This window comes from Meles meles, chromosome 8 (genome assembly GCF_922984935.1).
Source record: "Meles meles chromosome 8, mMelMel3.1 paternal haplotype, whole genome shotgun sequence".
In the NCBI taxonomy this organism is placed as follows: domain Eukaryota; kingdom Metazoa; phylum Chordata; class Mammalia; order Carnivora; family Mustelidae; genus Meles; species Meles meles.
The window spans coordinates 80,295,433-80,309,043 of NC_060073.1; the positions used below are offsets into that span (position 1 = coordinate 80,295,433).

Here is a 13,611-nt window from a genome sequence, read left to right on the forward strand (position 1 = left end):
TGTTTCCTTTGCTGTGCAGAAGCTTTTGATCTTGATGAAGTCCCAAAAGTTCATTTTTGCTTTTGTTTCCTTGGCCTTTGGAGACATATCTTGAAAGAAGTTGCTGTGGCTGATATCGAAGAGGTTACTGCCTATGTTCTCCTCTAGGATTCTGATGGATTCCTGTCTCATGTTGAGGTCTTTTATCCATTTTGAGTTTATCTTTGTGTACGATGTAAGAGAATGGTCCAGTTTCATTCTTCTACATATCGCTGTCCAGTTTTCCCAGCACCATTTATTGAAGAGACTGTCTTTTTTCCATTGAATATTTTTTCCTGTTTTGTCGAAGATTATTTGACCATAGAGTTGAGGGTCCATATCTGGGCTCTCCACTCTGTTCCACTGGTCTATGTGTCTGTTTTTATGCCAGTACCACGCTGTCTTGGTGATCACAGCTTTGTAGTAAAGCTTGAAATCGGGTAACATGATGCCGCCAGTTTTGTTTTTGTTTTTCAACATATCCTTAGCAATTTGGGGTCTCTTCTGGCTCCATACAAATTTTAGGATTCATTTCTAATGAATAGAATATGGCTGAAGGGTGAGGCTGAATCTTTGAAATATGGTTACTAATAGTTTGGTTTTCTGTCTTGGGAGCTCTTTGTTGCTTTCTAGCTTGCCGGCTCTGAGAGAAGCCAGCTGACATGGCGTGAGCTGCCCTGTGTCAAGAGACTGAGGAAAACTGGGAAACTCATGTAAGTTGCCCTCAGTCCACGAGCTCAAGAACAACGGAGTCCTGCCAACCAGATGAGTGAGCTTGGAAGCAGTTCTCCCCAAGCTGAGCTTTCAGATGTGTCCTCACACCTGGCTACCACTTTAAGGGCAACATCAGGAGAGACCGTAAGTCGGAGGCCCCCAGGTGCACCATGCCTGCATTCTGACCCACAGAATCTGTGAGATAATGTTTCTTGTTTTAGGGTTTGGAGGTATTCGTTGTGCAACAATAGCTGACAAACGCCATCATTAACCCTATTTTAGAGATAAGAAAACTAAGAATCAAACTGGTTAATCATTTATGAAGATAATACCTGAGCCCAGATTCTGGCTCTGTTTGGTTCCAAATCTTTCTTTCTTCCTAGTATCCTGCTTTTCACTAAGTCTAATTCTTGTAGTGACTGTGATGTAGACCCCTCTGTCCTAGTTTACTTGAGTTTCACTAGTCCTCAGCTACTGATACGGGCAATCTTCTCAAGTACTGTCCATTTGGGATATGGGGCATATATTTAGCACTGGCTTCCCAGGAAGCTTGCTGGGACTTCATGGCTGGGCATTTGGAAAGACATTTGGTTAGATAAGGTTGGCCAGCTCACTCACTAGAAGCAAGGCCTCTGGTTGCGTGTCAACAACCCTTACTATAGTATCTCCAAGAGCCTGGAGACCTCATGGTGAGGGTTGGGATCAAGCTAACAGCAGTTGTGATCTTCTGGACTAAGTACAAGACTCTCCAGTGGACAGGACGAAGGACCAGATGGGTAACTGCACCCTTGCTAGTTAAGATGTTTGGTCCATGTGATTTAAAGCAGGATCTCCGTCCCATGCTAGGGCCCAGTCCCTAGAGGGAGGAGGTTGGTCAGAGCTAGAGAAGATTCCAGGTCTTCTGAGCAGGGCTGGGGTGAGAGAGGCTGGAAAATACAACTGGTCTTCTCAACTGGTCCCACTGGTGCCAGGTTCCTCATCATGACACTAGCTTTCTAGCTCTCTGCATTCTCAGTGATGGAATGACAGCAAATACTGGCCACATGAAGAAGTAATGCTGGCCCTCGAGCAGCGTGTAGCTGAAGAGAGCATTGATTTCAGCTCCTGACTCACTGTAACCACGGCTCTAGATTTTCCCAGATCCCCCAATTTACAATATTTTGTCATGGATGCATATTCATACCATTTCCTAATGCTGGATTTTAAAAAGATACCATAGGTTTCTGCCATCTGCGGTACATTCCCCAATTGAAGCTGGACAAAATCCTTCTGGCGATGAGTGAATGGAAAGAAGAAGGGTGTGGGTGGTGGGGGCCAGAGAGATGTTGCTGAGCTGCCCACTGGTGCTTTGATTATTTCTTTGCTTTTTGAGAACAAGAAGTTTAGGGATTAAGGGTTTACTGTGTTCAGGAGATTCTCTCTTAGATTGAATCTGAAAAATTTGAATAACACTAAAAAAAAAAAAGGTTTGCAAAGGGATTTAATAGCAGTCTATAGAATTTTATCTCAGTATGCATTTTGATGTGGTATGGATTTATGGATTTCCTACATGACTTCTCTAAAACTGTGACACTAGAATGTTGTCTAGCTCTTAAATGTCAGCTATTTGTCCTAGACTCATAGCTCTGGATTAATGTTCATATCTCAGGCATCTTTGTTCTAGAGTTCTGTTTCTGTTATTAATAGGTTTGTATTATTTAAACTGTAGGCAAACACAAATAACTAGAAGCTATGAGCAAATATGGGCAATAGTTCCAGTTAGCAGAACTCAGAATCACTGCACTGACCTTCAGTAGTGTTTAACACTAACAGCCTGACAATTGGTTGCTTTGCTTTTCATACCATATTATATGCATGTTTATCATAATCATTTATATTACTTGAATTGCATATTGTACCAACTTATTAAGTTTAAGAGTATCTGGGAGAAAGCATTGTTATGCCAAAAGTACATTTTAAAAGTATTTTTAAAAAATATTTTATTTATTTATTTGACAGACAGAGATCACAAGTAGACAGAGAGGCAGGCAGAGAGAGAGGAGGAAGCAGGCTCCCCGCTGGGCAGAGAGCCCGATGTGGGGCTTGATCCCAGGACCCTGGGATCATGACCTGAGCCGAAGGCAGAGGCCTTAACCCACTGAGCCACCCAGGTGCCCATTAAAAGTATTTTTTAATTATTAGATTTTTCCCTCATGCACGATTATTTAATATATTCATTTTGCTTCATTCATCTAAGCCTAGCTCTCTGTCCCCATTAATTATCTAAGTAGAGCATAGTGTCCTTTTCTGCCCATTCCTGCCACTTCTCCTTTTCCTCAATGCAGAGGGGGAAGATTACAGTCATATTTTAGCTATTTGATGCTATTTTTGAGATTAAATGTGGGCCTATAGAACCATGATCAAACTGGAACAGTACATAGTAACTGTCTGATTTGCTGGTCATCTTGACATTGTCTAAGCCATGATTCTTGTATTTTCTGAAAGGTGCTGCCATACAGACGTTCCACAGCCAAGCAATGTTAAAATACGCAAGTCCCCTCCAACCCAGTACGTACTATTTTCTGCAGCTATTATAATCTAACTTAATCGGTATGCATTTCATATCTGAAAACAGGGAGTGGTGGTGGGATAACTAGAAATCCAAAATCAGTCCATCAGATTAATTGATGAACAAGAAAATAGAGAAATATACATTTACATACTTATTTTATAGCTTTTCTTTATGTATCCAGCCATCATTCATCCATCCACATCCATCCACTCAGCCATTCATGTAATCAATACGTATTTTCATGTAATGGGTATCACACCAGACTCTAGACACAGAGGTGAAAAACGTGGTCTTCAGGGAGATGACAGGCTAGAAGCAGACACAAATGAATCAATGATTTTCAGTGGCCTGATTAGAATCACAGCACAGGAATGTATGAAGCATAATGGGAGCACAGATGAGGGCTGTCAACTTCTGCTTGGGTTCTGAGAGTGAGCAGAGATCACGGAAAGTGTCCCTTGGTTTAGAGATGTTTGAGTGAGTCCTTAAGTGTGAAGAGGAGTTACCAGCACACTTTCGAAGTGAGGAGAAGAGGTATGTATTTAGGAGGAACTAGAATAGGCAGAGCCTGTAAGTATGAGAGAATACGGTGAGTTAGAGGAATACTCTGTCATTCTGGACAAGAAGACAAGGGCATGCTGGGGCAGGAGGGATGGGAGGGGGCTAGAGATCATTCAGAGAGCAAATCAGGATCTGATCGTGAAAAGTCTTATAAATGAAGCTAAGAATTTTGGATTGTTTCCAAAAAGGGGAGAGAACCATCAAAGGCTTCCGTTTGGTTTGCCCGGAGTCAATGTCAAAGAGGAGCCATGGCCTGCCTCTGCAGCTGCTTCCTCGTTTTACAGATTTCTGAGCAGAAAGCCATCTTAGATGGTCCCTTCCCTGGGCTCATTTGCATGTCTGAAATCTAATGAAATGTGGTTAGTTCAGGTAATTCACTCCAGTGATCTGATGGCCCCGCACTGCGGGTGCCCCTCCAGGATCCAGGAAACAAGTCTTGCAGTCAAGTTCCATCATTCCTTACATTTTCCTTCTGCCTCTTTGGGCACAGTTCCCGCCCCCACCCCCCCAACCCCCGCCCCGACCTGGTTTTAGCAACCCCTGATCTGTTCTCTATTGCCGTAGTTTGCTTTTTGCTAAAACATCATAAATAAAACTGAGCACTAGGTAGACTTTCAATCTGGCTTCTTTGGCTTAACATAATACATTTGGCCCGCTTCAGTATTATTGCATGGATCAGTAGTTCTTTTAAAAATTTTATTTAAATTCAGGTGCCTGTGTGGCTCAGTTGGTTGGGAGACTGCCTTTGGCTTGGGTCATGATCCCAGGGTCCCCGGATCGAGTCCTGCATCAGGCTCCCAGCTTCATGCAGAGTCTGCTTATCCCTCTGACCTTCCCCCTTCTCATGCTCTCTCTCTCACTCATTTCAAATAAATAAATAAAATCTTAAAAAACATTTATTTTATTTAAATTCAATTAATTAACATATACTGTATTATTAATTGCAGAGGTAAAGTTTAGGGCTTCCTCAGTTGCATATAACAGCCAGTGCTCATTCCATCACATGCCCTCCTTAATGCCCATCACCCAGTAACCCTATCCCTCCACCCTCTTCCCCACCAGCAACCCTCAGTTTGTTTCCTAGAGTTAAGAGTCTCTTATCTTATGGTTTGTCTCCCTCTGATTTCATCTTATTTTATTTTAGTTCCTTTTTATTGCTGAAGAGCATTCCATTAAATCTTTGCATAATCTGTATACACGTTCTTTACCTTTGTGTGTGTGTGTGTGTGTGTGTGTGTGTTTGATAGACTTTCTATTTTAGTTTTTTTTTATAAGATTTTATTTATTTATTTTAGAAAGAGGGAGAGAGCAGAGAGGGAGAGAGAGAGGGAGAAGCAGACTCCCTGCTGAGCAGAGTCCCACATGGGGCTTGATCCCAGGACTTTAAGATCCTGACCTGAGCTGAAGGCAGACACTTAATGACTGAGCCACCCAGGCACCCCAACTTTCTAACTTAGAGCAGTTTTAGTTTCAGAGCAAAATTGAGAGGAAAGTACAGAGATTTCCCAGATGTCCCCTCACCCTCATTGTCAATATCCCCCACTGGAGTGATACACTTGTTACAACTGATGAGCCTGCATTGATACACTGACAATCACCCAGTCTGTTTACATTAGGGTTCACCTTTGGTGTTGTACATTTTATGAGTCTGGACAAATGTCTAATGACGTGTATGCACCATTACAGTTTCATACAGAGTAGTTTCACTGCCTTAAAAATCCTCTGTGCTTCAGCTCTTCAGCCCCCCACCCCTCAGACCCCCGGCAACAACCGATCTTTCTACTGTCTCCATAGTTTGGCTTTCTATAATATCATATGGTCAGAATCATACAGTATTAGCCTTTTCTGATTGGCTTCTTTCACTTACTAATCTGCATTTAAGTTTCTTCTATGTTTTTTAAGGGCTTGAGAGCCCAATTCTTTTTAGCACAGAATAATATTCCATTGTCTGGATAGACCACGGTTTCTCTATCCATTCACCTACCAAGGGACATCTTGATTGCTTCTGAGTTTTGGCGATTATGAGTGTGAGTAAGACTGCAATAAACATCCATATACAGCTTTTGAGAATGTAAGTGTTCAACTCCTTTGGGTAAATACTAAGGAGCTCAATTGCTGGATCATATGGTAAGAGGTGGGTTATTTAAGTTTGTCCCTTGAACCGTACCACTTATTCATAATCTCCCAGGTTTTTAAAAATAAGTAGAAATAACACCGTACACAAAGATAAACTCAAAATGGATAAAAGACCTCAACGTGAGACAGGAATCTATCAGAATCCTAGAGGAGAACATAGGCAGTAACCTCTTCGATATCAGCCACAGCAACTTCTTTCAAGATATGTCTCCAAAGGCCAAGGAAACAAAAGCAAAAATGAACTTTTGGGACTTCATCAAGATCAAAAGCTTCTGCACAGCAAAGGAAACAGTCAACAAAACAAAGAGGCAACCCACGGAATGGGAGAAGATATTTGCAAATGACAGTACAGACAAAAGGTTGATATCCAGGATCTATAAAGAACTTCTCAAACTCAATACACACAAAACAGATAATCATATCAAAAAATGGGCAGAAGATATGAACAGACACTTCTCCAACGAAGACATACAAATGGCTATCAGACACATGAAAAAATGTTCATCATCACTAGCCATCAGGGAGATTCAAATTAAAACAACATTGAGATACCACCTGACACCAGTTAGAATGGCCAAAATTAGCAAGACAGGAAACAACGTGTGTTGGAGAGGATGTGGAGAAAGGGGAACCCTCTTACACTGTTGGTGGGAATGCAAGTTCGTGCAGCCACTTTGGAGAACAGTGTGGAGATTCCTGAAGAAATTAAAAATAGAGCTTCCCTAGGACCCTGCAATTGCACTGCTGGGTATTTACCCCAAAGATACAGATGTAGTGAAAAGAAGGGCCATTTGTACCCCAATGTTTATTGCAGCAATGGCTACGGTCGCCAAACTGTGGAAAGAACCAAGATGCCCTTCAACGGATGAATGGATAAGGAAGATGTGGTCCATATACACAATGGAGTATTATGCCTCCATCAGAAAGGATGAATACCCAACTTTTGTAGCAACATGGACGGGACTGGAAGAGATTATGCTGAGCGAAATAAGTCAAGCAGAGAGAGTCAAGTATCATATGGTCTCACTTATTTGTGGAGCATAACAAATAACATGGAGGACATGGGGAGATGGAGAGGAGAGGGAGTTGAGGGAAACTGGAAGGGGAGATGAGCCATGAGAGACTATGGACTCTGAAAAACAACCAGAGGGTTATGAAGGGGCGGCGGGGGGGGGGGGTGGGGGGGTTGGGAGGTTGAGGAACCAGGTGGTGGGTAATAGGGAGGGCACGTACTGCATGGAGCACTGGGTGTGATGCCAAAACAATGAACACTGTTATGCTGTAAATAAACAAAAATAAATAAATTTAAATAAAAAATAAGTAGAAATAATAATAATAACAATAATAATTATTATTATTATTTTGGGGAGTGAGAGAAAAAGCATGCAAGTGGGGTGGCAGAGGGGAAGAGGGAAAGTGAGAGAGGGAATCTTAAGCAGGCTCCATGCCCAGCGTAGAGTCTGACATGGGGCTCAGTCTTACGACCCTGACCCTGAGATCTTGACCAGAGTTGAAATCAAGAGTCAGAGGCTTAACTGACTGAGCCACGCAGATGCCCCAAGAAATGATTTTATTGTTGCCTTAGTAACTATGACTACATTCTTTTTCTTTGCTGTTGTTGTTATTTAAAGGTCTGACAATACTGTCCTTTTTCTTGATGTACTGGAAAGAAGATGGTTCAAGATACTCCTGTCTGGGAGACAAACATGGCCTGTGGGCCAACTTTGTGTGGGACCATTCTTAGCTTTAAGTCAGTACCACTGTCTGGGGCAGGACACTTAGTAGACGACTCCTGGCAAGTCCTGTTACTCATTTATTGAGAAGGACTGATATGGTATTAAGATCATTAGTTCGTATAGTACTGGCAGCTTTGCTCTTGAATTCTTATTCTGTAAAGCAAATCAGTGAGACTGACTATAGACTACTTACTTTATTTTCACTTAGCCATGTATCTGTTTGAGTCTTCAGGGCATAAACAGTTTGCCTGAGCTTCTGTTAATCATGAGCTTGTTAAATGAGCTTCTGTTTATCATGCTCCATACATATCTGAACAAAGAATCATTAGTAAGGCAGATACATTTTTAAAAATTTCAATAACAGGTCCATTTGCTTCTTTCTTTTATACCTTACCATATTGTATTTATTCTTTCCACCAGTCTTAACAGATAAATTCCTCTTGGAAAAAGAAACGAATGTCTCTGCTCATTACATCTACCTTATTCCAGTTGAAAGCATTTTACTTGCCAGCAGTCCTCTAGAATGAGTAATAGAGTTCTAAACTTTTTTTCATGATTTCATAATAAAATAGTTGAAAATATTATAGAGTACTCTTGGAAATTAGTCATACTCAATTCCTTCCTTAAAGGTTTAACAAGGTCCTTTATGGCCTAGTAATTCCATAAGCATGTAGCATACATCATAAACCAGAAACCACAATTATTTAGACATCAGTTTTGGCAGACCTGCTGTTCTGCTTGAAATTCCATTTACATTCTTTTGGGATTATGGGTGTAATGTCTTGCTTTATTTATTATGTATGCTAGTCCTGGACTAGACTCTGAGCAGTGAGTAAGTTGAACTAAGTAAGCAAGATACAAGTTTCCGTGTGTCATAATGCATGAGAGTGAATGATTTTTTGTCTTATGTTAGTAGTAATCTACTTTCATACGTGCCAAAATTGCTGAGCCATTTGGGAAACAAGATTAAAGAGTTGGAATGCAAATTCTTTAGAAAAAAAAAAAAAAAAAAAAAAAAAAGAAGCAATGGGACAGTATTAACCAGAGAAGAAAAAGCAATGGGGAGTTTCCTCCTGGTCTTCAAGCATCTTCAATCATCTAACAAATAATTTTGCGAGGCGCTGGGACCAGAGTAGTTGCTGGGGATAAAGTATCAAGCATACAAAGTTCAACTTCTCTTGGTGGAACCATATGGAGGGAACGGAAAGAGTACAAGGAAAACAATAAATAAAATAATTTTCTATAGCACCTGAGGGCTCAGGATGTTCAGGATGATATCCAGCACCTTTTATCTTTCCTGGAGCCCAAAGAGAAAACAGGTTTTGCACCATAGAATAGAAAAGAAATTCCTTTTGCAGGGAGAGTAGGTAGGGGTTGCCCCTAAGGGGGCAAAGCAGCAAAGAGAAGGTGAATTTTACTGAACCTGCTATGTAGCCATCTAAGCCGGATACTTTCTCACATCTGTGAAAGTCTGCATTTTACAATCACAACACGCCCTGTGAGTTAACTTTTATGATCCCCATTTTGCAGATAACGAAGCGGCCACTTACTTGCTTAGGGCTGCACATCTCATCACTGCTGAGCTGGGGTTGATTCTCTTGGACTCTAGGGCCACTTGTTTTCACTGTGCACAGTCTTGAGTGCTGGGAGATGGCATACTGCCATTCTAAATCTTTCAGCTTGTGTATAGGAGTCCTTAAGTAGCTTCTTGCTCAAAAGTAAGGAAAGAGACTGAGTCTCACACCTGTTTTTTTGAGACGGAGAGTCTAGTTTTTAATAGGACTTAGTGTGAGATACCACTGTATAAAACAGATAAAGCAGACCAGCCCTGCTAGATTTGGGGTGCATTGTTAAGCGCTCCCCCCCTCAGTGAAGCTCCACTGCGATTCAGGAACTTTCTCCTTGCCTAGTGGTGGACATTTTAGAACAGTTACTAAGAAACAAAGTGAATAAAGCCAAGGACTGATAGGAGGGAAACAAAGAGGAAACAGAAAGGGGTAGGTCATGAGACTCAATTCATCCCCACAGGGCGGGAATCTTTAGATATTCATTTAAAAATGGGACGAATAAGGGTGTCTGACGGGCTCAGTTGGAGGAGCATGTGACTCTTGATCTTGGGGTCATGAGTTCAAGGCACCACGTTGGGTGTAGGGATTGCTAAAATAAATAAGTACATTTTAAAAAATGGGATGAATAAAATGAATATCTGTGGGGTTAAAACAATTTAATACAGCACTACCTAATGTTGGGTGGAACAAAGGGACTCCCTACTGCTCTCCCAACATTAAAGGGCCCCCAAAAAGTCTACTCTATTTACCCCGGTTTGGAGAAACTCAGGAAGTTAAAAGGCAGCATGGAGCACTGGGTGTGATGCCAGAACAATGAACACTGTTATGCTGTAAATAAGCAAATAAAAATAAATAAATTAAAAAAAAAAAAAAGGCAGGAATTGCAAGGAGGAAACTTGACCAGCAATTCCCCGGGGCAACAGTTAAAGAGTCACCAAAGGGCCTGGGCCCCTTGTTCAACTCCCAGCTGGGAACCCAAAGCCTTTTGCACAAGAGGGTCAGGGGAGTGGAGAAGAGAAGTTCCCAGGATTCCTTGATTCAGGAGTCCCACTGACTGTGGTATCGAAACCCACTGGTGAGGCCCTCACTCAGGGTGCAGTTAGTTTTGAGAGCATGTAAAGTAAGGGTCAGTAAGATGATGAAAACTGGAATGTTGAACCAGGCTTTATGTGAAGTAACTGTACCTTATTGCTGATCTTAGGAGGAAAATAACCAGTATTTTTTTTTAAAGATTTTATTTATTTATTTGACAGGCAGAGATCACAAGTAGGCAGAGAGGCAGGCAGAGTGAGGAGGAAGCAGGCTCCCTGCCCAGTATGGGGTTCAATCCCAGGACCCTGACACCATGACCTGAGCCGAAGGCAGAGACTTTAACCCACCGAACCACCCAGGTGCTCCAATAACCAGAGTTTTGCCATGTTTGCTATAGGATTTCTCATAAATGCTCTTAGTCAGATTGGGAAAATTTCCTTCTACTATTAGTTTGTTGAGTGTTTTTTTTGTCATAAAAGGGTTCCAGATTTTATCAAATACTTTATTTTCTCCATCTGTTGAGGTAAGCATGGGTTTTTCTTTTTTATTATTTTATTATATTATTTATTTATTATTTATTATTTTATTAATATGGTATATTTTGTTAATTGATTTTTTTGGATGTTAAACCAATTTTACATTCCTGGAATAAATTCCACTTAGTCATGTGTATATTTCTTTTTATTTGTTGCTAGGTTTAATTTGCTATATTTTTTTGAGGATTTCTGTGTCTATATTCAGGTATTGGCTTTTCTATCCTTGTGATATCTTTGTCTGCTTTTTTTTGTTTGTTTGTTTGTTTTTGTGTTTTATTTATTTTTTTTCTTTGTCTGGTTTTGGTGTCTGATTAATACTGGCCTCATAGAATGAGTTGGGTTGTATTCCCTACTCTTCTTTTTGGAAGTGTTTGTAAAATCATTATTAATTCTTTAAATATTTGGTAGAATTCGTCAGTGAAGCCATTTATTCTAGGCTTTTTTGGAGGGCGGAGCAGAGGGAGAGGATAGTTTTTGGTTACTGATTGATTCAATCTTTTAACTTGATATAGATATATTCATACTGCCTGTTTCTCCTCTAGTGAGTTTAGTACTTCCTCTTTCTATGAATTTGTCTATTTTATCTAAGTGATCTAATTTCTTGGCAAATAATTGTTCATAATATTCTTTTATAAATCTCTTTATTTCTCTGTGGTCAGTCATAATGTCCCCTCTTTTATTGCTGATCCTAGTAATTTGTCTTCTCTCTCTTCCTTCCTCCCTTCCTCTCTCCCTCCCTGCCTTCTTTCCTCCTTCCTTCCTTCCTTCCTTCCTTCCTTCCTTCCTTCCTTCCTCCTTCTCTCTCTCTCTCTTTGTGAGTCTAGGTGAAGATTTGTTAGTTTTGCTGCTCTTTCAAAGGACCAAATTTGATTTAGTTAATTTCATGTATTGCTTGTATATTCCCTTTATTTCATTAATTTCCCCTCTAACCTTACTTTTTCCTTCTTTCTGCTTGCTTCTGGTTTAGTTTGCTTCTCTTTTTCCTTTGGTGTAAGGTGAAAGATTAGGTAATTGTTTTGAGATGTTTATTTTATTTTTTATTATTATTTTTTATTATGTTATGTTAGTCACCATACAGTAAGAGATGTTTCTCTCTCTCTCTCTCTCCTTTTTAAAGATTTTATCTATTTATTTGACAGAGAGAGAGGGAGAGATATCACAACCAGGCAGAGAGGCAGAGAAAGAGGGGGAAGCAGGCTCCCTGCTGAGCAGAGAGCCCGATGTGGGGCTTGATCCTAGGACCCTGAGATCATGATCTGAGCTGAAGGCAGAGGCTTTAACCCATTGAGCCACCCAGGCGCCCCTGTTTCTCTTTTTTTAATGCATACATTTATAGCTATAAATTTCCCTCTCAGCACTGCTTTAGTAGCATCCCATAAAATTTGCTATTTTCATTTTCATTAATCTCAAGAATTTTCTAATTTCCTTTTGATGTCTTCTTTGATCCTGCTTTTATAGAAGTGCGTTGTTTAATTTCCACATATTTGTGAGTTTCTCGAATTTCTTTCAGTTACAGATAAATTTCTAATTCCATGCCACTGTGATAAGAAAAAATATTTTGTATCATTTCTATCATTTTTAATTTTTAGAGGTTTGTGGCCTAGCAATGGTTTATCCTGAAGAATGTCCCGTATGCATTTGAGAAGAATGTATATTCTGCTATTGTTGGGTGAACTGTTTTGTAAATGTCTGTTAGTTTATTCTGTTGGTTCATAGTATTATTCATGTCCTCTTTTTCTATTATTGTTGACCTTCTACATAGTTGTCTTATCTGTTATCAAAGTGGGATATTGAAGTCTCCAACTATTGTGCTTATATTGTCTGTTTCTCTCTTAATTTCTGTCAGTTTTGTTTTCATGTCTTTGGTACTTGGTCATTAGATGCATATGTGTTTGTAATTACTTTATTTTTCTGATGGATTAATCTTTTTATCAGTATAGAATGTCCCTGTTATCCCTGTGCATATTTTTTAAAAAGTCTCTTTTGTCCACTCCAGCTTTTTTTACACTTGCTGTTTGTCTGGGATGTCTTTTCCCATCCATTTAACTTTAATCTATTTGTAATTAAATCTGAAGTATGTCTGCTATAGACAGCATAGTTGGTTCTTGTTTGGTTTTCAGTCTAACAATGTGCACTTTGATTCACTTGTTTAATTTATATTTACATTTAATGTGAATACTGACATAGTTGAATTTATGATGCCATTTTGCTTTTTGTGTTCTGTTTCTTGGGTACTTTCCTTCCTCTTTTACTGACTCCTTTTTTATTAAGTGGATGTTTTCTACTATAATTTTTAAATGATTTAATGATATTTTACTACATTTCTGAGTCATGTTATTTTAAAAAATCATTTATTTATTTATTTATTTGAGAGAGAGAGAGAGAGAGCAAGCGAGCATGGTAGAGAGAGGGGCAGAGGCAAAAGGAGAAGCATATTCCCTACTGAGCAGGAATCCTGTTGTGGGGCTTAATCCCAGGACCCTGAGATCACCACCTGACCCGAAAAGCAGATGCTTAAACAGCTGAGCCATCCAGGCGCTCCTGAATTATTTTCTAAGTAGCTCTTTTGTCATTTTTATTGCAGGCATTTTTAAGTTTTTTTTCTTTTTATCATATATAATATGTATTTATGTTATGTATTTATATAAAATTTTGATTATATTGCTCTATGTCACACAATTTCAATATTGAATTTTTATGAACTTCTTTTTACTATATTTTCTTTCTGCTGATTCTCCTAGTTTTTTTTTCCATTTGTA

The 13,611-nt window shown here is 39.7% G+C and overlaps 1 long non-coding RNA gene across 1 annotated transcript in view; it reads left to right on the top strand.

Moving 5' to 3' along the window:
* The first annotated feature begins 542 nt into the window (after positions 1-542).
* Positions 543-13,611, top strand: part of LOC123948003 — a 33,648-nt gene continuing 20,579 nt past the window's right edge. Inside the window, exons 1-2 of the long non-coding RNA XR_006819903.1 lie at positions 543-876; positions 3,217-3,279. This is a non-coding gene — a long non-coding RNA (uncharacterized LOC123948003). The remainder of the gene's footprint in view (positions 877-3,216; positions 3,280-13,611) is intronic.